This window comes from Manacus candei, unplaced genomic scaffold (genome assembly GCF_025592945.1).
Source record: "Manacus candei isolate 608988 ecotype Guabito, Panama unplaced genomic scaffold, ASM2559294v1 h1tg000014l, whole genome shotgun sequence".
NCBI lineage: Eukaryota > Metazoa > Chordata > Aves > Passeriformes > Pipridae > Manacus > Manacus candei.
The window spans coordinates 77,144,060-77,168,874 of record NW_026138062.1 but is presented as its reverse complement, the minus strand read 5'-3'; the positions used below and the strand labels follow the sequence as shown (position 1 = coordinate 77,168,874).

The window sequence follows — 24,815 nt, the reverse complement described above, 5'->3', positions numbered from 1 at the left end:
GTTAACTGAGGAGGAAAGAGGAACAGCTACTCAAGGTCAGCTAACCCAGGAGGACAGTGGGCAAGGACAGTGGAAGATATCATAATTGAACAAAAGGTGAAATAAAGGAGTAAGAATTCCCACACTAACTGAGTTACCCTCTTTCTTTTGGATTTCAACAGTCTTTTAAATAAGATTATCACAAGGTTGACACACACTTCCAAATTGTATTTCTTCTGAACAAAAAAGCCTATGAAGGGTCAAATGGTTGTTTACTTGGCAGTCCTTAAACCAAGTACTTTTTTACTTAATGGTGTCAAAAAATTATGGTTTATTCCAGGTACAAAACACTTCATCTGTTTGAGCTGGAAGGAGGGAGATGCTCATGGCTACACCTTTCATCACCACAGGGAGCATGAAAAAAATAGGTAACAATGAGATATTTGTCCTGCTGTTGCCTATTCTACATTACACATATAAAATTTCTACTGAAAATATAGGAGGGAAACAAAGGAGTTGGATGCAGCAGAAACCACTGCTTGGGATATGACAACAGAAATGCTTAATTCTTGAATGCATGATGTAGAATTTTTTACTGGTTGAATGGTTCCATGAAACCTTGTCTGCTCTGAATTTTTTTATGATCCACTAGGATGATTAACACTATAATTGATATAAACTTCTTGTTCTCAAGCCATCCTTATCAAAATGAGGCTTAAAATATCAAGTACTCTGATTTTATATAGTTCTCAGTACCTAAAGTACCTTTATTTGTAAAAATATTTACAGAGCATTGTACTTGCCCAGTATTGTCACAATATGGTTTAATATGAACATCCTTCATTCTATATTTCTTTTGATAGGAGATATCTTAAAATAGACTAACAGCCATATTAAACTGCACTAACCTCCATCACAGAAAGAAAGAAACCATACTGTTCTTCACCAGCCTTCAAGGACAAATCTTAAAGGCTTCTATCTTCCCTGCTTTGAGCCCTCAACTTATAACTCATAATGAACTTTTCTGCCAACAGGCACAACTGTCAACAGGTGACAAATCATTGTATCGAACGGCAATTTTTCACTTTTGTTGTTCCACTTTCCTTTCTGGCATCCTCTTATAGGATATATATTTGCCACAGAAATGAATACATTATGTATTACCAGCCTTTCATTTCTCTAAATTCCACTAAAACAGGTTGCTCAAAGCGTCATCCAACCTGGCACATTCATACAGCAAACAAATATCTAAAATGCACATTTTGTCCCCAGAAAGGAACAAAGAAAAGTACACAAGTACCTTTTCATTATGTACCTGTAAATTGCATTATGTACTTTTCCCTTAAACACTAGTTACCAAAACACAGTAACCTACTTGTTCTATCCAGTTCTCTTGCAATTTTTCCAACTTCCTGATACTCCCAACAGAATTTGAGGAAGAAAAACCAAATGGCACAAACATAATTGTAAGAGCTAGGACAAGGGATGCCATTAGCCTAGCATAAAGGTCGCATCCAAAACTACTTGTCTGCAAAGATAATAACATTTAGACAGACTATCTTACACTATCTTGAACAAACAAACCCAGAAGTTCTGGTTGTCTATGCTTTATTTTTATGTCCTGACATTAATAGTGTTTTTAAGTGGGATTTGTTTGTTGTTGTAAAGATTAATAAATCAGGAATCACAGGTAAGCAATTCTTTAGCAGCCTTAAAACACACTGGGCTTGCAGAAAAGACAAATAGGCAAACTGTTTTGGCAGGATGAAACACTAAATTTTCCACACTGAAGGACTTGCTGTTGCCTTGCAATGAAAGGGAGTGAGAGAGCGATGGAGGAATGAATCAGAAGGGAATTCCACATATGATTTACTAACATATTCACAGAGCATTTACAGCCATTAAGGCAATCCTTCCTCTAGAGGCACCCAAGAGATTTCTCTAATGCTTCCACTGGGAGTGAATGCTTCCACTGTCAAGAGTGAATCCTTGCAGCTTCATGGCACTATTATGCTCAGACTGTTTGCATTGTCGTCTCTCTCTTCTGCACATAAATGTAACTCTCATTACAGCTAAAGGGGTGATGTGGAAGAAGCCAAAGGAGAGAAAAATTGCAGAGTGCTGGTCAGTAAAATTAGCTCCTTACTCCACGCTAGGCAAAGCCTCATAATTTGCAGTTATTTAGTTACTCAGAAGGTCATCTACACCTCAGAAATACCAACTGACACCACATGAAGCTGTTGTGCACATTTACTGATAAAAAAAAGAAAACTAAAAGGGGAACCACCAGCTGTGGTCTAACTCCACCACTGAGACAGGAAAGGAGAGTAAGAACTATCCCAAAGGCCGTGGTGGCACCAGTCAGAGTGACAACAGTGGTACAAAATGCTCCATAGGACCTCAGTTGTTTCTCCAAGTCCCTTAAATCACATCAGCCTTCATTACTAATGTAACAGTGGCTCTGTTATATTTCTGGATCCAGAAGTTTCTGACATAAATGCCTAATGCAATGGTAAATAAAGGCCTTTTTTTTGTGAGTGCCTGTGTAAAGAAGGGCCTGGCTTACCCACTGATTTCCTGCCTATTTCTGTTACACTGCATAAGGAAAAACACTATAGTTCAAATAAGTATCTACCCAATTTTTACAAACACATTAGAAACACATTTTTCATTTTCAAGCAGACTCTCGCATTGATCAAATGAAGTATTAAGACACATTCTTACTCACAAGTAAGCCCTTTGAAACAGAGTAAAATTTAGGGCACATATTCCTCTAGACAGTAAAAAATGAAATGCAGGACTAATAAAGCAAAGCAAATTACTCATTTCTCCCAAGTCCTACTTAAAAACTGCATTTTCCAGGTAAGACAAAGGGTGCACATGGATCACAGATGAATTATTTCTACACACAGAAGTCAGGGGGGTTTTCTGCATGCTGTTGCTGGATGGAAAGCACATTTTTCAAAATAAAACAAAAAAGATGATGAAAAAAAAATTATAAAAGCAGGTAGAACTTAGTGAAATATTGTAATTGGTCATGGTACGTAGCACTCATTTAGAGACTGTCTTGGGCTTGCTAAATTATATATAAGGCTAACAAGGGATGAAATATGTGAAAAACACAGGTGGTTTTTTTTCTCAGAAGCTAAAAAAAAAGAACCTTTTTCACACTCCTCATAGGTTTACTTATTCTAAAAAAACAAGTAGGAATTTTTCTTTCTCCTGCCCCACTGTAAAAGAAAGATGCTGAATGAGGGAGGGTTGTTTACTTTGGGTGATTGATCTGCACGAACGAACTAACTTGCAGGACTGCATTCCAAGTTGATGGCCCCCCTAAGAACTGCGGGGAGGAGCGATGAGTTTTTTTTTCTTCTCCGAAACGGGACACACTTCATTTTTGCCTTAACTCAGGCAAGGTGTGTGTTGGAGAGGCTCCAAGGTCATTTTGTTCTCAGCCTGGTCATCTGGTTGTTTGCTGATTCCAGCTTGCCTTTGTTTCCTGCACCCTGTTCTGCCCCCAGCCCGGACCTGCTTGGACTTCATTGAGAGGTTTGACCCACCTGCAGAGGAACTTTTTGGGGAGGAGGTCGCTTTTTCCCTCCTCTGCTCCCGTGTTTGGCAGCAGTTTGCGCACATGGACAAAGGGGGGGGGGAATCCCGGCCACAGCCAGCTGCAGACAGTGTGAGTTTTTGTGGGAAGAACCTGTTTTTCCCCCTTCCCCTCTGGGTGGGGGTGAATCCCCATTTTCGGCTCTCCCGTCACCGAGGCCCCACACGCCAGAGCCCCACAGCGCCCCCTGCTGGCCAACACCGAGTACAGCGCCCCCTGCTGGCCAGAACCGAGCACAGCGCCCCCTGCTGGCCAGAACCGAGCACAGCGCCCCCTGCTGGCCAACACCCAGCACAGCGCCCCCTGCTGGCCAATGCCGAGCACAGCGCCCCCTGCTGGCCGTGGTTAGAACTGCACCAAAAGGCAGAAAGTACCAAACTGTTTCCTTTTGGAGATTTTTGGGTACAGGATTATTGTTTGGTTGTTTTTTTTTTGTGTTCTTTTGTTGTTCTGCCAATACACATATATTGTTTATTAAAGAGTTGTTTTTTTTTTTTTTTCCTCCGTACTTCCTCAATTGGAGCTTCTTAATTTCGGATTTACAATCGCTTAGAGAAAGGAGTGGGGTCTACCTCATAACTCATTCTCTTTAGCAAAATACTTCATTCTCATTAAACTGAGACAACACTACAGAAAGTCAAATGCACCAGCAGTGTGGATGAAGCAGTTAAATGGATGTTAGGTATTATAGCATATGAAAGAGCAATCCACGGTTCACAAAAAACAGGTGGATAAATGGTTTTCCTCCCTCGGTTTGTCAGAGTGAGAGCTGGTCACTTTTTAGAGTATGCTGTAGAACTTTATGAATATGATTTTTGCCCTCTCTCTGTCATATACACACCTAAAAGAACACACAGAGGTCAAAAAAATGAAGCTTGAGTAACAGTAATTAAGGAGATATTATCTGGGGACATAACCAGTGACCTATAATCAGCTGTGGACCTAAAGTAATTGACAGGCACATGGTCAAAAAAATTATATTTAATACTCACTGAATACTCTTTGATACCTCAGTATCACATTGCAATATCCATTTAAATAAATTACACGGTAATTGCTGATGTAATAATAATCTAAACAATACTGAGGCAGGAATTTATTTTTCTGAGTTCCAGACTGGGGTTTTGGTCATATGGAATCTTTTTTGGTGTTTTTTTTTTTGGTTTTGCTTTTTAATTCTTGTCCTAGAAGCGTCATGAGAAATGCAACTTAAAAGAAATGAATTAAATATGTTTGTACTTATGTGGCAGGAGTAGCTGGTTACTAGGTAAAAAGCTTTTGGTCACTAATTAATTTTGACAGTTCAGTCAAAAGTGAAAAAAGCAGCTCCCACCACCCACCAGTTTCTCAGTGCTATGCGAAACAAGGTGGTGCCTTTATTCTGCTTATAACAGTCAAATGCTGATGTTCAAAGGAAAAAAAAATACAACCAAAACAGTCAAGGAAAATATTATTATTGCCAGTTTTAAGACAAAATCTAAAAAAATTCCAGGCTCTGCACATCAGATTTGTGCCATATTTCCAGAGCTGCCTTTCCCTCTAATTCTTCAGTTTTATAATGCAAAAACAACACATGGCTACACCTTAATCTACATGAGAGTCTAAAATTGAAAAGAAGAAAAAAAAAGAGAAAGAAGAATGATTCTGAGGACTTACACATAAACATGACATACTTCAGTTGCAGAAGTCAGTAAAATCTGTATGAGACTTAGGGAGGAGATATTGCTAATATTTTGCTTAAACCCAGATCTTCCAGGCAGAGAGTTTTGATGCCATTAGCAGCACAAGATCTAGCACTGAGTGCCATTTGGGATAGACTCGTTCCTGTCCTCGTGGTGTACAGCAGGACAAATGCAATGCACTGGACCTGGCTGGTTAGAAACCATTTATACTTAAAATCCCTTAGAAAATTAAAAGTAGCTGCTGGAGAGCAGCAAGAGCTTCGAGAATCTAATTCATCTTTTCTTAGTAGCTCCACTTGTGAACTTTACAAATACTGCAAAAGTAATCTCAGTCTGTGTAAGCTTCCAAAATTTTCTCATGGATTTTTTTCATTGCATCTACTTTTTGAGGGCATTCCTTTTGAAGGAGCTTATATGATCTTCAGTAAAACATTAAGGAACCTGCAATGCAGTTAAACATTACATCTCACCCTCAATGCAAAGCACATGGATCAGGACTTGTTTGGTTTCACTGAGCTCTAAATAAGACTCTTCTACACACTCATATAAAAGAAAAAAGCAGAGCAATCACTCCATCCCAGCAGCACCCAATACTGAATAAGAAAACTTCACCATTTAGTTGCTTATGCTAAATCTACTTGTTTTGCTGTTTATTCAGAAACTCAAGCTCCTGGAAAGTTTGGTGCACAAAATGCTTGGCATCAATCATTTTCTTCTCCATTTCAGAGATTAATTCCATGACAGAATTAGCATTCATCTCCAGAGTCCCAAACTACACCATTTATTAAAGTCCCTACCTGAAATATCTTGAAATATTTCAGCTCTGAAATATCTTCACTTCAAATTCTGCTTTTCAACAGGGAGGAATTCCTTGCAGTAAAAAGGAATAGGATTCTAAAAATTATTTTCCATTCCAAGAAAATGATATACACATTTCTCTTCAAGATAAAAAAAGCATGGTTTACTCTGATCAGATGTATTTAAGTTATATCAAAATGCTTAGCATACTACTTTGTTATATATACCCCAATGTAATTTTATATTATTTCTGCAAAGAGATTAAATTATTGTGGTGAATGTCTGGAATGTTTAAGAGTAGAATAAATTCCATCATGGCCTCCATTCGCATGCCTTTTTTATTTACTGGTGCCTGTCAGGGATTGCAACAACCTGCAGCAGTCGTTTTGGGAAAATATTTTCCAAAAGTCTGAAGAGATTCAGCTGTGATTCCATTTCATATTAACTGGGCTTGATGTGAAATATTTTTGTCACACAGGCAAGGGTAAGGACATGTATGACTAATCATTAGTATGTTTAGATTTCATTGCATTGTTTGCAAAGATTGGGGGACTGGTTATTGACCAAAAATTATTACACCAATAATGACAATTTCATTCTTCTTATATCAGTGGCAAACTATTTTTTATCAACTCAACATTTATGCATTTTTATCAGCACATAGACTCCATCCTGAGCTAGCAGGTGCTTTAGTGTCTTCTTCTATAAACTTACATAAATGCAGAAGTTATGTACATTAGAATGTATTAATTCTAACATTAACATTTTTCAAAGTCTAAAGAAAACCCAGAAAGAAAGATTTTTAAAAAGTACAATTTATTAGAACTCCAGCAGTCTAAACATCATTTTAGAACAAAAACATTTCAAGAGCTCTAAAACCTTTTGTTGCTGGTAGGAGACCAAATTATGCTTCTGGTTATGCTGCTGTAAACTTAAGAAGACACTGGATTAGATGTAGTTTAAGTAAGTGTTTGCCTCCATGAGAGCAAACCTTAGCATCCCAACTTGGAAAGAAACTAAAGTAATATTACATTTTATTTTTTTAATACTAAATTCTGATTTCTATGATTTCTCACGCAGGAAAATAGACTCACAAAATGCAGATGAAAGCATTTTACTGGGAAAAGTAATTTTACCTTGGTATTAAAAATTACATCAAATAGTAAAATTACAGAAATCTTGTCATCAAAGATTTTCCACACAAGCAGTCAAATTTAGTACAGTACTAATTTCTGACTGCAGAAAAGGATTTCTGTCTCGACCTGAAGCATGTATTACTTTCTTATAGCGCTTTTTTTTCGTGTTAATAAAGATGTCCTTACAAAGTGAGCCCAAAGTCCTGAAAAAAGCATATGAGTATTTTAAGACTCTGGAGAACCACAGCTGATCTGTGAGCACACTGTTAGCAGGAGTTGTAATTCAGTTTAGGGATCATGGTTCCTATCTAAAGCGCTTCCTCAGGCAGTCAGCCTTGAGGGGGTGAAAAACGGGAATAATCTCTTCTGGATGAAGCTGCAGAGCAACAGCAGTAATATAGTCTCAGCCCAGTAAATCTCTTTCCCACACCTCCTTCCCTGCCCAGGGGAAAAAAGGAAGAAACTCTCTCAGATCAAAGGCAAATGAAGGACAGGAAAATAACAATTAATGGCATCCTAACTGTTGTATTTTGTTTTTCTTGTTTTATGAAGCAATTTCTAGAGACTGCCTATCAAAATATCTCCATGAAGTACCAGTAGTACCTTATTTTAATGAATATTTTCTAGGTAGCTCTTGGGAAGCAAGTTTCTTTATTTGTACAGTTATGTTGCCCACAGAACTGTATCCATTTGCGTAAACACAGCACTGTATCCAATCAAGAAAACAGGTGTAAGTCTGATTTGCTTTGGAGGTACCAGATACTCTCTCATACAGCATCCTGACACACTTTTAATGTGCTTGTGTAGCACACAAACATGGTCAAAACTGTCACTGCTTTCATCCTCAAAACATTATTTCCTTGGGACCTTCATATTAAAGGTCACTGCAGAGGAATTCAGAAAATTCAGGCTCTCTCAACATGATCAATGTTGAGCTATCAGCTCACAACCATTTCAGATCATTTATTGCCAGCAGACAACATAATAAAAGACAATGACATGAATAACTTGATTTATATAATTTTTACTCACAAGCCCATTTGTTTTCACCTGATTTTTTTAAAGCCATATAAAATCTTTCCTCTTCTCTCCAAAAGTAATTTCAATAAAGCACTAGTTGTCCAGTCATTACTTCTACACTTCCACTTCCCCATTGTGTGGCTGAAAAATCAGTGGTCACTAAAAAAAACATGGCCTGTAGCAAACAATGCTAATTTTTTTCTAAGAGGATGTGACTAATTCCTATCAAGTAGCTATGGAGTTTCTTTGTAAATATCTATAATGAGTCTGCTACATGTCTCTTGTATTTGAATGTCACATATCCTTGACTGCAATGACATTTTGAACAGACTCAGCAGGGCTGTCATCTGGATCACAACTGCAACATCAACCTACTCACAAATATTTTGGCTGTGAGCACCTAAAGTGCAAATGAGGAGACTTCTGCCCTGCCCTGAGAAAACATCTGTGTCTCACAAAGGACAAGCACATCCTGAACCAGACTGTGAAACTGCACCTGCTCTGCACTGAAATCCATCCCAGCTCTGCATCATGATATAATGCCAGAGGCAGATATTAACATTTTTATTTTAAGAATTAGTGTTAGTCCAATTTCCAAACTGCCACCTGATTGAAAAATTATGGCACACTGTGTACAGAAGGATGTCATCAAGCAAGCAATAATACACTGTGCAAGATCCATTAAAACAAAAGTATAGATATCTACCAATTCCACATCAGAGCAAGAGCTGTTTCATACTAAATATCTTTCCAGTTTACACATGAGGAAAAAAATACAGCGAAAAAAAGATGATATCCAGCAAAACATGTTAGTGTGCACACAGTAATAAACAAAGAGAAATAGTAGTGATTCTAAATGAAAGAACTCAATTTGGTAGTCTCTGACATTAAGGTTCAGACTTGCTCTGGGCAAATGGCAGTAAACTTTCATAGTATGACTTCACAGGACACCTTAATTCCAACAGTAAGTCTTATTTCTAAGTCTCCTGATTGTTAGAATCACGCGTTCTTCCACAGATTGTTCCACTTTAGTCCAAAGGATCCAGAGCAAAAGCACAATCATTGAAACACATCCAGTTCCGCGTGCTCAGTATTAAACAACAGAACACCAGTTACCAGAAAATGCTGATTGTATTAAACTGCCAATGGCAATGACAATAGCAAGAAATTTTAGGAACAGTTCAAGGACAATGAATTGTCTCTGTGAAAATCAAGACGTAAGTTTGCATCCAGGTGGGCCTCACTGAAGAAAGCACAAAACTAATTCTAGGAGAAACTAAGACCAGCAGGATAATAAAGCACACCACTTAATAAAGCAGCAGAAATGGGTCAGCAAGTATCCATTCTGTGTGGCTGAGAATTACAGGGGAACATTTTCTTGGTGAAAACAAAGTTGCAATGACAGCGCATTTTGTGCAAAAGTCATTCTGTAATTCCTTCAGTGGGTGAATGATAGTTATTTCAACTTAGAACCCAGGGACTGACACAGACACCAGAGCAGTGACTATATTAAACAGACACTAGAAACTGCACTTCTTGCCCTTGAAAGTTATTTAGAACTATGACAAAACATGAAGTAGGAAAGAAATAGGAGAGTTCTCCCCTGGCAGAAAGGACCAAACAGGAGGACACATCAGTATTTCTAAATAATGAATGATGTGGGCTCACTCTGCAAGGCATGTGTGAGACTGGCTCCATTTGTTTCAAGACATTCATCATAGCCACTTCCTTGCAAGTGGAAGAAGGGCATAAAAGCTAAGCAGATCTTCAAAAATAAATCAAGAAAATTCAAGGGATACTCATGCCTTCCTCCCCACCAAAAAAAAAAAAAGAAGAAGAAAGGAAATACAAGGACATAATTAGAAGGCATTAACAATTGGATAGAGGATAAGATATTGGCAGAAATTTCTTGCATGTTATTTTTCCTTCTCTCACTTAACCTTGATACATTTCTTTTTCCTCATTCTTCTTCTCTGACATAGAAGTCGTGACTGTGATCATCTACCCCCATATTAGACAGGGTGACTGAGACAAAAGAAAGCCTGACTTCAGCATATATACAGAGCCACACAGTTATTTTTAGAAGAAAGGTTCTGCACGTGGAACAGAAGGGGGAGCAGAAATTTAACTGAGACACCAAAGGAAATCCAGCATTATGTGGGCTGAATTCCAAACAAAGCAAAAAGAAAAATATCAAAAAATGGAAGAAAGAAACTTATACGGGGATATCAGAAAATAAAACTACAACAAATAAGTTTAAAAAATACAAGAGTAGAAGACAAAAACAGGTTATCTTCAGAATCATTGAAGGCAGATGACTCAAAGTCTGCTCTTGGTGCTGAGCCAGAGCATATCTCTCCATATCAACTGCTCTGTAAAATAACTGTAGCTCTGTTCAAGGTGTAACAGTCTTCTTGGACATTAGGAAAAGATTCCTCACTGAGAGGGATCAGTCACTGAGGCTTTCCAGGGTCATGGCACTAAGCCTGTCAGAATTTAAGGTTCATCTAAACAATGACTAAATGCATCTATGATTCCTTCTCCAGGTTTTTTTTTTTCCCCAAATGATCAACTCAATCAATGGATGAGCAACAACTACTAATGTTTATCTTAAACCCATGCCTACCTTAAAGCCAAATTCAGGAAAACTGCTAATGCAGCTCTTAACAACATCCAGAACAGACAATTCAATTTACAATTGTTACCTTATTAGTAAACATAAAAGGTCTCTCCCGTGTGTATCCAGCTCATTTGATGATACTAGATATTTTCCCAGTACACATTTCCAGAGGGATTCTGTCTTCCTCCTCACTCTGCAGCTCAGGTTGCATTTACTGGGAAGAAAATTCTCAATGGGAACACCTGAGCTTTTGTAAGTCAGGTCCTTCTGGGAGTAATGTAGTTAGAATTAATTTATCCTTAATTATTTCCCTGAAAAAGTGTCTTGTTTCTAGACCTAGATCTATATAGGCCTAAAAAGTCTAGGCCTAGAACAACTTTAACTGAAGTATTGTGGATACAAAACCATCAATTTGCTAATACATAAGTTGAAAATAATACTACATAATAATATAATAATAATACATAATACTACTATATATAAAAATATTGTATCCAATAATACTATATGTAATAATACTATATATACTACTATATTTTATATATAAAAATAACATATATATAAATACTATATATAATAATACAAAATAATACAATAATAAAAATAATAATAAATATCTTGAAAATTTACATTTCTTGTCTGAATGACAGGTAAACTCCTTTGTCACTCACTTTAAGACTCTGATGGGCCAGTCTAACACACAAAGGTTGCAATCCTGGTTTACCACCTTGCTGCTTCTCTCTGCTTCCCCACTTACCCCTTCTCTACACCTCAAACTCTCCTAACCCTCATTCTTGTTTCTGATACTCATATGATCTTACTGATTCCAAGCAGTAACTGACAGATAACTATTCCTCAAAAAAAGAAAAAAAAAAGTCACTTCTGAGTGACAATGAGTTGGAATAGCTGATTTTCACATATGTAGCATTTAGGATATAGGATATATAGGATTTTTTTCTGTTGTTTGTTTGGTTGTTTCTTTAAGGCCATCAAAATCAGGTCTGTAGATCTTTTGTAAAAAAGGGAATCCAGTCCTTCTCAGCTTGGACAACTCAAAGCTTCTGACATCTTGTGCTGGACAAGGAATCTACTACACAGCTCCCAGTCAATAAGGAATATATTATTTTCTTCGTATCGAATACCTTTAAAACAAGAAGAGCCAAATAAAACTTTCTTATAGGAGGAACTTGAAAGTTGATTAAGCCAGATGGCTTCAAAGACTCTTTCTGCAAACTTATTTCTTTGTAGGAAAGAAAGAAAGGAAAAAATCCTACATTAATTCTCCAAAGCTATTAAGGAAACGAAGCTAACATTCTTAAATACTCAGTGGCAATGAGTATCTCTCAAAACATCTCCAATTAAGCAGTTTAATTTCATGAATCTAGCCATTAGCACCCCACACAAATTTTACTGCAGCTTTTAGAAAATAATCTTTTTTCCTTTTGTAATTAACAATATTATAAATTAAAAACTGTTGGATTAAAGGTTAAAAATGTTATGGTCATGTACTGGTTCTGAAGTGCAAAACAAGATATTCTTTTCAGCCAACTACAGGTTTTTTATGATCTTCAGCAAGTTAATTAAAGAGCAAACAATAAGAACCTTTCAGCTTTTTCTTTTCACCTTTGGTTTTTTAATTCATATTAAGTTTTTGAGGTCAGAAATTGTTTCTTATTAATTCTACATTTAGAGCTTGATAGGGTAGTCATTCCATCCCCTCTCTTGTATACAATACCTCATTTTACCTCAATACCAACACAAATAGTAGTAATAGAAAAAAATCTCCTAAAAAGTTGCCTGCAGGAGAGAACTAAGAGAGAAGAGGAGAGAACTAGGGATATTTAGACAAGCGAAAAAGAAGGATCCTTTAAAAGTACACCTTGTATTTCATTTATCATATTAAATAATATTAGTTCATTTAGGAACATTATAGTTCATTCAGTAACATTTTATTTCATTCATCCATGCGAAAGTAGCCTGTTTTAAGTAGAAAAAAATCACAGTAAATACAAAGGCTAATGGTTTACTTACTGTGCAAAATTTAATATCTATCTCTGAGCAGCCTTTCTTTGTTGAAGACATGGAAGGACATCAACCATCAACCACAAGCTTTTGACTTCAGATGCCAGGTAGGGCCAGGGAGCCACATTCTGCTCCATGAGTCCAGCCAACAAAATTTAACATGTAAAAGCATTCCTCTTGGCTAGAATAAAGTGCAGATACGTTCTGCCTTTGTCTGTGGCCTCCTGTTTTCCCCTCCATTTAAGAACATTTGGGCACAACAAAAATGATTAATGAAGAGCAGTAATTCCAAAAGCCCAGCGGGGACTCACGAAGGAGTTGATCACCACTTTGTTTCTCTCACCTGTAGGTATTAGAACCACTCCTTGATGGGGCTGAGAGCATTTTTGTACTTTATGGGCTTCTCTCAAGCAGAGGTGACTCTTCCCAGTGGGGTCATTATTCTTTGAGAATTGAAACAAAACATACCTTCTGCCTCCCATTGCATCAGGGAGAGATCAGTCCCAGCTTGCTGTCACTTCTCATTCTTGTTGGCTGCTTCTGCTAAAAATGTCTTCTCCTCACCCCCTCGACAGACCAGCACAGCTTCCACTCCAAACAGCGAGATAAATAAAATGAGGTGCTTGTCTAACATGTGCAAGAATTTTGACATCTTCAGGACAAAGTAATGTTTCAAAAATAAAAGGCCTATTCACCAGTACTAGAATAGGGACAAAACACCCAAAACAACACTAGCAAAAAAAAAAAAAAATCACTGCAGAAAAGAAATATCTGGCAGATAGCTTTGAACTTCTGCTAAGCAAACATATTTTGATGAAAGATTATTTGCTTGGCAGTAAAAATGTTCCAAAATAACAAAGAAAAGAAACCCACAACCAAAACACTAGAAGAGTCACCACGGATATGCTTCTTGAATATACTCCATTATTTCTAGTCTTAGGCAAAAATATTTTCACAATCATTCTGTGTTATATTAAATCCATGTATAATTTTAGTCAGAGGTGTAATGAGGAAAAATAACCCCATCACCTTAATCAAAGGCAGGTTATTTCCTCAATCTAAAGCTAATCTGAAAGCAGACGGATGGCTCTAAGAAATGTTGCTTTTATCACACAACAGACAGATGTTTCTGAATTGTTTTCTTGGTAATTGCCAGATAACCTTGCACGTCTCGTGTGTGAGCTCTCTCTCAGCTTCCAGCACTAACTGTTGCCATCTATGCCTTGAAAAAAACGAAGCTGATGGTTTGAAGATGCAAAGGCTTTGCACTGTGAAAGCTTCTCTTCAGCCATGAGAAGGAAAAGCAGCTACAGGAAAGGGATATGTATCTATCTGAAGTCAACGTGGGAGTGCTGGAGCTGAAGGAACCGGCTGGATTCAGGTCCCACAGAGCAGCTCAGGTATTGCCCCAGTTCTTCAGTCTGCACATGTTCATCCCTAACTAAGCTCTGAACTTTTCTTTTCTGTCTTTTTTTTTTTTCTGCTTTTAAGAGAGCCAGAAATATTACTGCTGTAGTAGCAGTCCCAACTTGAGACTTTAAGTACAAACAGAAGATCAAAATTCCAAAGTTAAAAATAGAGTTAGATGCAGCAGACCCTTAGGAAAACAGAAATGTATGTGTACCTTACAGAAATGTGTGAAAACTGGCAGCACACATTTAGATGTCATATCTGTAACTGTGGCAAAAAGTAAAGGTAGGGGGGGAAAGCAGATCATTGGCTTAAGTACTGAAATGTAACAATTCACATCAGAAGATAATTCAAAATGTAAAAATTATGAGAAAAAACATTAAGAAGAATTGAGATGGTGGCTCATTTATAAAAATTCTAGGTAGTTCCATCAACAATGAAATCAATTAAAAGAATGGAGACTTTTTCTTTAGATGAAGATTTTGAAAGAGTTCACTTAAGTCTAGTCACATATAAGTTTTTGAAACATTCAATACTACCATGTATTATTTATTATTCTTCATAATGTGCTTTTAAATATTTGCTTAGTGCACCTCCTGCAGTAGTCTTTATTCATCATGCATATTCACCATAATACTGTAAAATTATTTAGCTTACTGTACATAATACCTATTTAGCAATTATTTCTCATGAAGCTGTGAATGTTAAAATTAGAGTTGCTTCTAGAAACTCACCATTTAATAACCATAAAAACTAATCTATCTGAGAGATTTCAGGTTTTTTCACTATGTAATGAAATCACTGTGGATGCTGGCAAACACTAAAGGTAGTATGTATGATTGACTCAGTCAGATACATTTGTGGTAAAATAGAAATCTGTATACTCTTGCAAAAGAATAAGATCAACACAGTTTTCCCCGGTGAGAAAACAGGTAGTGTCAAGTCTTTTTCAGTACTTGATGGAGGTCTCTGTCAAATTAAATTGACAAAAATTCAATCTACAGCCATATTCTGAACCACATCAACTGAGGTTGCAGCCTGCTGACAACTATCACAGACTTTATTTACAACCATGTTTTTATTTCTTCTTTAAGAATGCTTCAAGTTGAAGAGGACTCTGAACAACAACTGGGACACACACACACCCCAATACAGACTTTTTTTCCTTATTTAAAAAGATGAAGTCACAGATGCTTAATGAAAATAGCAAAATAGATTTAAACTAACACTTGCCTACCTTGCTAATGAAAACTACACACACATATACACATTTAAATGCGTTATTCAAACATATCTTCTCCTTAAAGACCTTAAAGGCTACAAATCCAACTCAATACCAGAATTATTTCTGAATTCCCAAGATCTATTTAGTTTTAAAACTGTAGTATGAATTAAATAAAGAAGCAATTTGAGACCCTGTTTTTTCTTCAATCCACCTTCCATTTTAAGGTTTAAATGCAGTCAGAAGACTGTTCTCTCTAAAGGGTTTTGGAAATTATGAAGAAAAATGAGTCAGATTTATAATGAAAAGAACTCAGACATTGATATGATAATTTTGCTGGTCCACTAATAGCAGAAGGAACACTGAAGGGCCTCCGTCAGCAGCAGTTATGCATCAATAAAGAGGCACATATTGCTCTGAACCTCTTAGATTCTATTGAAATTAATTGTAGTAGTGTTAGACAGAGCAGTAGTTCTTGTTTCAGAACAGTTTTTGAAGTCTATATCATAATTAAGAGCTGCTGGCATGAACATACTGCTCCCTGGGTTTTATTCTTTTTATCCACTCAGTCCAATGGAGGTATTTATACTAAAGTTTGTGGATATTTGATCAGATCTGTGATTCACTTGGTGCAATGGCCAGGTAATTCACTATGTTTACAAGAAACAAAAATTGTATGTGCAAAACTTAAAGTTTGTTTCTTTGTGTGTATGTATATTTCTCAATATTTCTTAGAATGGAAGGCTATTAGAAAAAACAGGCTCTCTCTGAACAGTAAAGTAATAGTGATTTGGAGAACGCAGCAAACAAAGTCATTATTTCCTGGGAAGAGAAGTTCAATAAATGGATGGGAGTGCACTAATTGAGATGAAATCAAGCATTTGAAAATTCTATTGAGTAGCAAGTTCACAAAGCTCTTGTGTGGAGAGTTCTTTCTAGGCTTGTCTAGAGCAACAGCTCCAAGGGCGTTTGCTTGGTTTGGTTACCATTTCAAGCAGCAAGTTTTTTTCCTTTCTTAAAGAGTCAGAAGTCTCAACTTTGTTTAAGGTTTGCAATGGCAACTAAAATGAAAATTATCAGTTCTGTGTAGTTGCATTACTCCATCTGCAAATGACCCACCTTTGAAATACTGGCAGGTAATACTTCTAATCACCTTAGATCTTCTGGAATCACTATTTTATCTAAGTTTCTCTGCCATCCATGGAGATTTGTCCTTGTATGTAATGTAATGGAAAGTGGGCATGTATGAAATATATATTTTTCATAGACTTCTCACTAAAGTTGTAATTTTTAATTATTGAGTGTGCAATTGATTTGAATTGCACTGAGTCAATGAAAACTAAGCCCTTAATTATCTGTTGGATGTTGGAAATTCCCTCTCAGACAAGCACATCTTTACCTGTAAAAACAAGTGTAATGCAGAAACAGGGTCAACAAATTCTTAAACCAAAGTAATTCTACAGGTTTCCCATTTCTTTAATAATAAAATCACACAGATAGGAAATTATGTACATTTAGATTCAGGCAGAGTGATAGGACAGAATATAGAGAAATATTTTAAATAACTAGGATGGATGAAAGCTTTAAAAGCTTTTTTCTCATAAGAATATTCATCCTTTAATTTTTTCTAAAATTATACCAGTCCCTACATCACTGTCCTTCTTAATCAAATACAGAAATTAAATCAGAGGCACTGATGAGGAAAACCTCAGCAGAAATGCACTTAAGCTTATCATATAATACTTTCTGATTAGAGACCCAACATCACTTCACAGATTGAGATACATGATTATATTTTCAATTTGGTATGACTGATATGTTTTATTTTCATTTCAATGAATGAAATTCCCGTCTAAAAATCAGAATGTAAACCAGATCTGAACTGCCCTCCTAGGACTAAAGTTTTGCAGAAAATTATATTGGTACAGTGTTACATTTTCATGTCTGTGTGTTTTCTATTCAAATATTTCAATTGCTTTAAAGGTCTGAATAGATTTTGAGAATTCATGGAGAGAGGGTAAAGATGCAGATTTTTCAGACAGTGTAAAATAGCTTTTGGGAAAAAGAACATCTTTGGAAATTACAGGGTCCACCATTTAGTCTCACTCATTATAAATAAAAGTCTCATTTTTAAACACAAAATAATATGCTACAGTGATTTATCTCAGATTGCATTTGATATCTTTTTATAGCTCTATTTGCATCTCATTTTTGAACACCCAAAGAGATCCTCCCAATGAAGGTAAGAGAAAAATGCTCCTATATTTGAAACATTTATATTTAACTTTTCAAGAAATTGTCAATCATACAACAGACTCCATTGCTGTGAAAATACAGTATCTTTGTAAGATACTGTTCTACCTTTACAGAGGAAAAAATAAAGGGAATTCCAGGTTAGTTGTGTGGAATATTCATGGCTAGGCTTCGTGAATGAAGATTTGGGAAGGGCTCTACCCACGTTTGTTACAGGCACGCTGGTGGCTAAAGAGGCCAATATGAGACAGGCACGTCCAGTTGCAAAAGGCACAGCAGAAAGACTCCTTAGGTGGAATATTCTGCAAGGTATGATTCTTTCTGCATTGTCTTTTCTCCTCAAGAGTGATCCTGTGTGGGTTCTCTAAAGAAGCAGCAGTGTTATAGATGGTGTGTCTCTAGACCTTCCAATTGGAGGCCAGAGTAGACCAGTTATGATGATCAATATGGCCAAGGCTGAGATGTTGTTTCAGGGAGTCCTTGTATCTTCTCTTTGGGGGTCCTCTCTTGCAGCAGCCACTGACAAGTTCACCATAAAACACAATCTTAGGGAGGGGGTGGTTGGTCCTTCATCCTGGAGATGTGTCCTGCCCAACGCAGGACATGTGTTCTCATCAACTTGTGGCTGCTGCTCGTTCTAGAACAGATGTATTGGTCACATCATCTGACCAGTGGATGTTTAGGATTGTACGGAGGCAGTGCTGATGGAAGCGTTCCAGGAGTCGCAGGTGGTGGTGGTAGATGACCCATGATTTGGATCCATATAAGAGAGTAGACAGCACTATGGCTTTGTAAACACTGATCTTTGTGCTTTTCTTCAGGTGTTTATTTCGCCAAACTCTTTTATGGAGTTTTCCAAAAGCACTATATGCTTTGCTAACCTGTTGTCTATCTCTCTGTCAATCTTACCATCTGAGGAGATGAGGCTGCCTGGGTAATTAAACTGCTGGACTGAATTGAGCTCTGATTGGCCAATGGTGATGTCGGGATGATGGAAGACTTCCTGAGGTGCAGGTTGATAGACTACTGCCCAGGTACTGCCCAGGTTTGTGTAGAATATATGCAAAAATAAATATATTTCTGGTATGGAGTATGACTTATAAATCTACAGTGTTATGACTGTCTTATTAATCAGTTATTCTAAGAAAGCAGTTCTCCTCAGTATATCACTGAATAGGTTCATCATAATATGAATACTGCAAAAGAAATCCTTTATGAAAATTAAGTGTTAAATGCTGATTAGTTAATAGGTTAATTAAGCTTTTTAGTTGATTATCCATTTTATTTTCACTGTGTTTCGCCACCAGATTGACCTACAGCATTTCATACCAAGAGAAAATCTATCTCACAAGAGCCCTCACGATACTGGTTTGATCATCTGTCCTCTAGTGAAATGCTTTATCCTGCTCATAGGTGTTTTGGGTGCCAGGAAACAGGCTCCAGGTACAGCCATCTGCTGGTGCATTTGGTCCTTACTTGTTCTTTTTCTGTTTTTCAGTCCAGGTCTTGCCTGATGAGAAATATTTCTGACCCTCCCTTCCTCTGGAAGGCTTGCCATCAGGCACAGAGGAGCACACAGGAATCATGCAGCTGCTGTCTGGATGATACTTTATGGGCATCAGGCAAACAGCATGAGGACAGTCCACGAGCGTAAAATTAAAATGATCTCTTTGTAGGAGGACTACCAGCTAACTCCAGCTACCATTCCAGTTATGTATTCACAGTCTGGCTCCAGTGCTCCCCAACAACAACTCCTTCCCACAACTCCCACACCTCTCCATGCACAGTGCCATAACTGGCACATCCTCACCCCTTCCTTTGCCTAAGATTTTTCCTTCAAAGCCAAATCAGTGGGTGCTTATGTACAGGACAGGTTGTCCTCATGTCTGTTGCAACCTGAGCCAAATCTGCCTTTTTCACATATCTTTCCAAGCAAGCAAATGAGAGTAGCAGTGAATCCATTGGCATTGCTTCCACTGAGTACAATTAGTTATGGTGACAAAACCACAGTGCATTGCCCAATTGCAAGGGACATTTTCTGTACCTGTGCATCAGATAGCTCCAAGGGGAGCACTGTGCAGCACTCAGCACAGTACCAGAATTCTTATTTTTTCTCCTAGGTCAGAATTCCTGCATAAACCAGGATATAACAGCATGTATCCAACTTATGTTAAACTCTCAAATTACAAAAAAATGCACCTCCAGGGCTGCTCCTCTCACTACTTCAAACACAGCTCCCCCAGGTAAAATTATTTAAAATGGCTTCTTCATAAATTCCTGGGTACATTCTTGTAAAGAGACAATAATGGGACTGGAATAATTTACTTGCACTCAGGCTGGGATGAAATCAGGCCTTGGCTATGACCCTGCAAAGGATGACATGCATATGCCGTTAAACACTACAGCTCAATTCCATACCAGGGGACCATTCAAAGACTGAAACCTTTGTGAGCTTAGGAATTAAACTGAATAGATAAAAATGGAAGGGACCTATTTGATGCCTCCTTAATAACAATAAATAAATTAAAAAACAGCTAAGTAAAAAACACTGTATGAGGAGGTAAAATTGTCCAGCACATTAAGCACTAAATTGTGCTTGAAGTGTTTTGAATGGTGAATCAAACACTACATGCAGCCCTGATTGTTACATTCTTTTCCATCAAAACAGCTGACCTTTGAAGGTGACCCCTAACGTGGCAGGGAAACCTATTGATTCCAAAGTAGGAGTACACACAGAGCCACAGAAAGCTGCAAGGTGACTGCTACCCTTCAACACTCAGCTACTTATAGAAATGTCTGCACATGGAAACAAGCCCAAACCAATTTTTGCACCCACTTTGCAGGCAAACAACTTGGCTAGAAGACAAAACTCCTAACAAAAAAATCTGACATTCCTGGGTGTCAGATTGTGAGTGTAAAATGAGTGACATACAATTATGATGCACTGAAACTGTTTGTGTGGGACTGCAAGGAAAGGGAGAAGTGCTCACATGTACAATCCCATCAGTAGAGCTGTCCCCTGGGATGCTCTGGGGGTGGATGTGATCCAAAGGACCTCCTGAGGCAAAACAGGGTGCTCAGAGGCACTCTTCCTATGCTGTGCTGCTGCAGGTTCTGCTCCAGAAGGACCTGTAGGATTTTGGAAGTTTTTTTAAAGGATTTTGAATTTTCGCCTCATTGTCATCCACGTCAGCCCTCAGAGCCTTTAGATCTGGCCAGAAGGCAGTCGTAACTAGGAAGGATGTGTGATGGAAGAACATGAAGGCAAAGCTTAACTAACACCCTCACCTATGTACTGTACAGAACATGCATTTCATATTCTTGCTGTGCTTTGCCAGGTCATTAAACTCCTCAAATGGTAGGACAGGAAGAGCCCAAGCCTGGAGAGCAGGATAAGTGGAGCCAGGGGAAACTAGAGCTGCGCCCAAGGAGAAACAGGCAACAGAATAAACAGGTCTCCCAGAGAGGCCAGAAATGCAGCAGTTACCCTGTGCACAACATTTCCCAAACTATGTAAAGCAAAAGAATCACAGGGTCTTGCTGCAATTATTCCTCCTTACCTCCAGGGTGGAGGAACAGTGGAAGAAAGTAAGGAACATTTTCAAGGAGAGGACGACACAAAACATCTCCCAAATCCTCTGTCAAATGGGGATACATCCAACAGTACATATGGGACTAGAGAGTATAGTACACACAATGTTTGCAGATCCATACCTTTGGATATAGCCAGTGGCAGCAATTCCAACTGAGGAGATACTGAAGATAACAATTCCCATCTCATTTTCTTGTTGTTTTTTTTTTTTTTTTTGCTTTTGTAAAATATACATTTTCCTCTCATTATGCAAAAAATATTAGTTTATTTGAGGCATGTTGTGTAGTCTTATTACCAGACTGCCATAGTTTAAAAGTCTAGCTCACCCCTCTGATATATCAGAAATTAAGGTTTTATGAAGATGTCTCTACAAAACAGCATTGCATTATTGGTCTGAATAATGAAAAAGTAGATTACATTCTTTTTGCCCATTGAAGCTGTCTGTCTCATGCAATAAAGGTACTGTCAACACAGTGGTTAACAGCAATGACTAAAAGATAGCCAAGGATGTTTTCTGATGCTTGAATAGTACTTGTTGCCTTCCTAATTCTCCCTGAAAGAAACTCATAAATGACTCTCTTCTGATTACAACCAAATAACAAAAAATCCCCTATGTTAATATGGGTATAATTTGGAAACCATTCTTTGTTTTAACATGGTTCAGTGATAATACCATTTTATACATCCTGCATTTTAAATCCTTTCCAAAGTGCTTACCTACTTTCTGCCTAAAGCATTAGAATACATGGTTCAATAAAAACAAACAAACAAAGCCCAGGGTGATAAACTTGAAAAAACAGGTAATACACTATTACTAGAGCTGGATTCAGATTTTGTGATAGAATTTATTACTCTGAGGTTTAGATCAGGTATAAAGTACAAACTAGCCTTAATGTACAAAAAAATCCTCTGATTTATGGGAAGACAAGATTTTGACTGCATTTGATTTCATCTGATCTGTATCAGGAAAAAAACCCAAAAAACAAAAACCCCAAAACAACTCACCCCAAACTAGGGTATTGATAGGACAGATCAACAGCAAAAAAAGATTATAGTTGCATCTGGAGCATCTGAGAAAAATTTAAGTCTGTGCTGGAAAAGATGCTTAAAAAATGATGTAAAGAACAGTTTTATAGTACCGTATACACTAGTAAGTAGATCAAGATCAAATTGTGATTCAGTTTTTGATGTTCTACAGTGTAAGATCAGACATAAAAGAAAATAAAGTCTCCTTTGCACAGAGCAGAAGGAACTGAGAGGCAGCAGGTTGGCTCTGTCCTGGAGTGACTGAAATGAAAATAAAAGGAGTCCCATATACTGGGGGTGGGGACTCCTTTATGCCAGAAGAAATTGATGAGATTAACTGATGCAAGTGAGCAAAGTATCCCATAAAATAAGACAGGCCTGCAAACCTGACTCAGAAAAGTCTTTACTCAGCTTCCCCAACTCTTAACTGATCCCCTGGGTTACAGCATGCCCCATTTAAACTGGGACGTTCAATCCAGACCATGCAACTATTTACTGTCTACCCGAAAATTTCAGTGCTGAGTCTCTTGGTTCCTTTAATCTGTTTCATTCTCATTCGAGTTTTGTCTTCTTTCTTTTTAGAATTCCAGCAGAGGCAGGATTATCTGGGTAGTAGTAAGGAAAAGGGAGTGCCTGGCAAGGAGCAGCAGTGGAGATCTGCAGGTTCTGCACAAAACAGAAAGGCAGTAAGAAAAGCCATCAGGACTGGGGAAGGCACAAAGCCAGGAAATAGTAATATTTCTACTGAAGTTTTGATAGTTTTAATTCTGAAGGACCATGTGAGACTTAAAAAAAAAAAATCTGAAAACTCACTTTTCTTCAAGGAAAAAAAATCTATTAATGAGTCAACTACCAGCTAAAGCAGAGACTGACTCTGTGACCTACCCCGTTAAATATGCCAGTGGCACACTCTGATGCTGGCATTTCTTAACTTGATTCTTGACTTAAATGCCCTTTTAACGTGCTCATTAGTGAAATTTTCTAATTAAAAAATGCAACAGCTAAAAAGACACCCTCTCCTACACAAGTCACATGGAACCAACCTGAACACCTACACGGTTCATTAGCTGAACTGGCAATTTCAGATCCCAGAGCAGTTCTCTACCGCTTCTGCTAATTGAAAAACTTGTAACAGAAGTAGGCTGTTATCTTTTTTATACACCTGTCACAAAAGGCAAAGCATAATTTATTCTATGGAAATCAGTCTTTGCCTTCTAGAAAACCTCAGGAATCCAGAGGCTTAGAATAATTTGGCCATTTTTAAGAATTGTGGAGGAAAGTACTGTCGTAGATTATCTGTCTGCCCCCTTCCAGATAACTTATACCTCCTCCTTTTTTCACCCCTCAACATTGCCATCTGCTGTGGTCCCCTGCACAGGTAGAGTGTCATTTTGCTTCATACTCTGTTCTATCTCACTTTTTTTGTGCCATGTTCTCACCACTCTTTATTTAAATCAGTCTCTTTCTCGTCTGTGTCCTTCTCTTTCTGCTCAGGAAGGTCAGGATCCTACAGACACCAACACCATTCCCACATGTAAGTTATTTACCTGATCCACAGGCATGATCTGCATTTAAATTCATTACATCTCCCCTCACCTGCTTCACATTTTATTTGTATATGTCCAATACTGTTATTATTCTGTTTGGTTTTTGGGGATTTTGTTGTTGTTGTTTTATTTCTAACTTTTGTTTGTCTCTAAAGCACCATCACATCTTTTCTAAGTGATGTGGTTCCAACAGGAGCTCCAATACTGCAGGACAAAGCAGATACTGTAACAGCACTTTCTACCTTCTCCACATATTTCTCCACACCAGCAACTCCAGCTTCCTGCCCCAGACTTCTCCTGGCTGCAAAGAATGGAGTTGAATCATTTTACACATATAACTCTCATCTACAGTAAAAAAGCAGCTTCAAACTGATGCCAGTGTCACAGGACAGCCTCACATCACAAAGCAGGAGCAAGCCATTGGCTCTTGTGGTGGTGATGATGATAATAACAACAAATCCTAGTAAAGAACTGAGAAACAAAGTAAGCAGATGAATCAAGTTTAGTCAAAATTTGCATTCACCCTCTACTTCAGCTTGTACCATGGCAATGGGCCAGTGCTTGTGGACAGGCATCAAGTTTTCCCTCTTAATAGCTTCAGGAACCAATTCGTATCACTCTTGCATATCTCTTGCATGTCACCCTGGGCTGGTTTTGGCTGGGTTAGAGATAATTTTCTGTGTATTAGCTGGTATGGGGCTTTTTTCTCACCATCCAAATTTATTTTAATTGGCTATTTAAATTAAATCAATTTTTCTCAAGTCAGGTCTGTTTTATCTGTGACAGTAATTTGTCAGTGATCTCCCTGTCCTTACCTCCACCCATGAGCTTTTCCACTTTATTCTCTCAGTCTGTCCTGACTGAGGAGCAAGAATGCAGCTGAGGGGCTGAATTTACT

General features: G+C 37.8%; 1 long non-coding RNA gene across 1 annotated transcript in view; it reads right to left on the bottom strand.

The window, feature by feature from the left end:
• The window catches only part of LOC127467475 (uncharacterized), a 30,002-nt gene extending 26,216 nt beyond the window's left edge, over positions 1-3,786 (bottom strand). The window contains exon 1 of the long non-coding RNA XR_007903144.1: positions 3,540-3,786. This is a non-coding gene — a long non-coding RNA (uncharacterized LOC127467475). The remainder of the gene's footprint in view (positions 1-3,539) is intronic.
• Between the last annotated feature and the right edge of the window lie 21,029 nt (positions 3,787-24,815).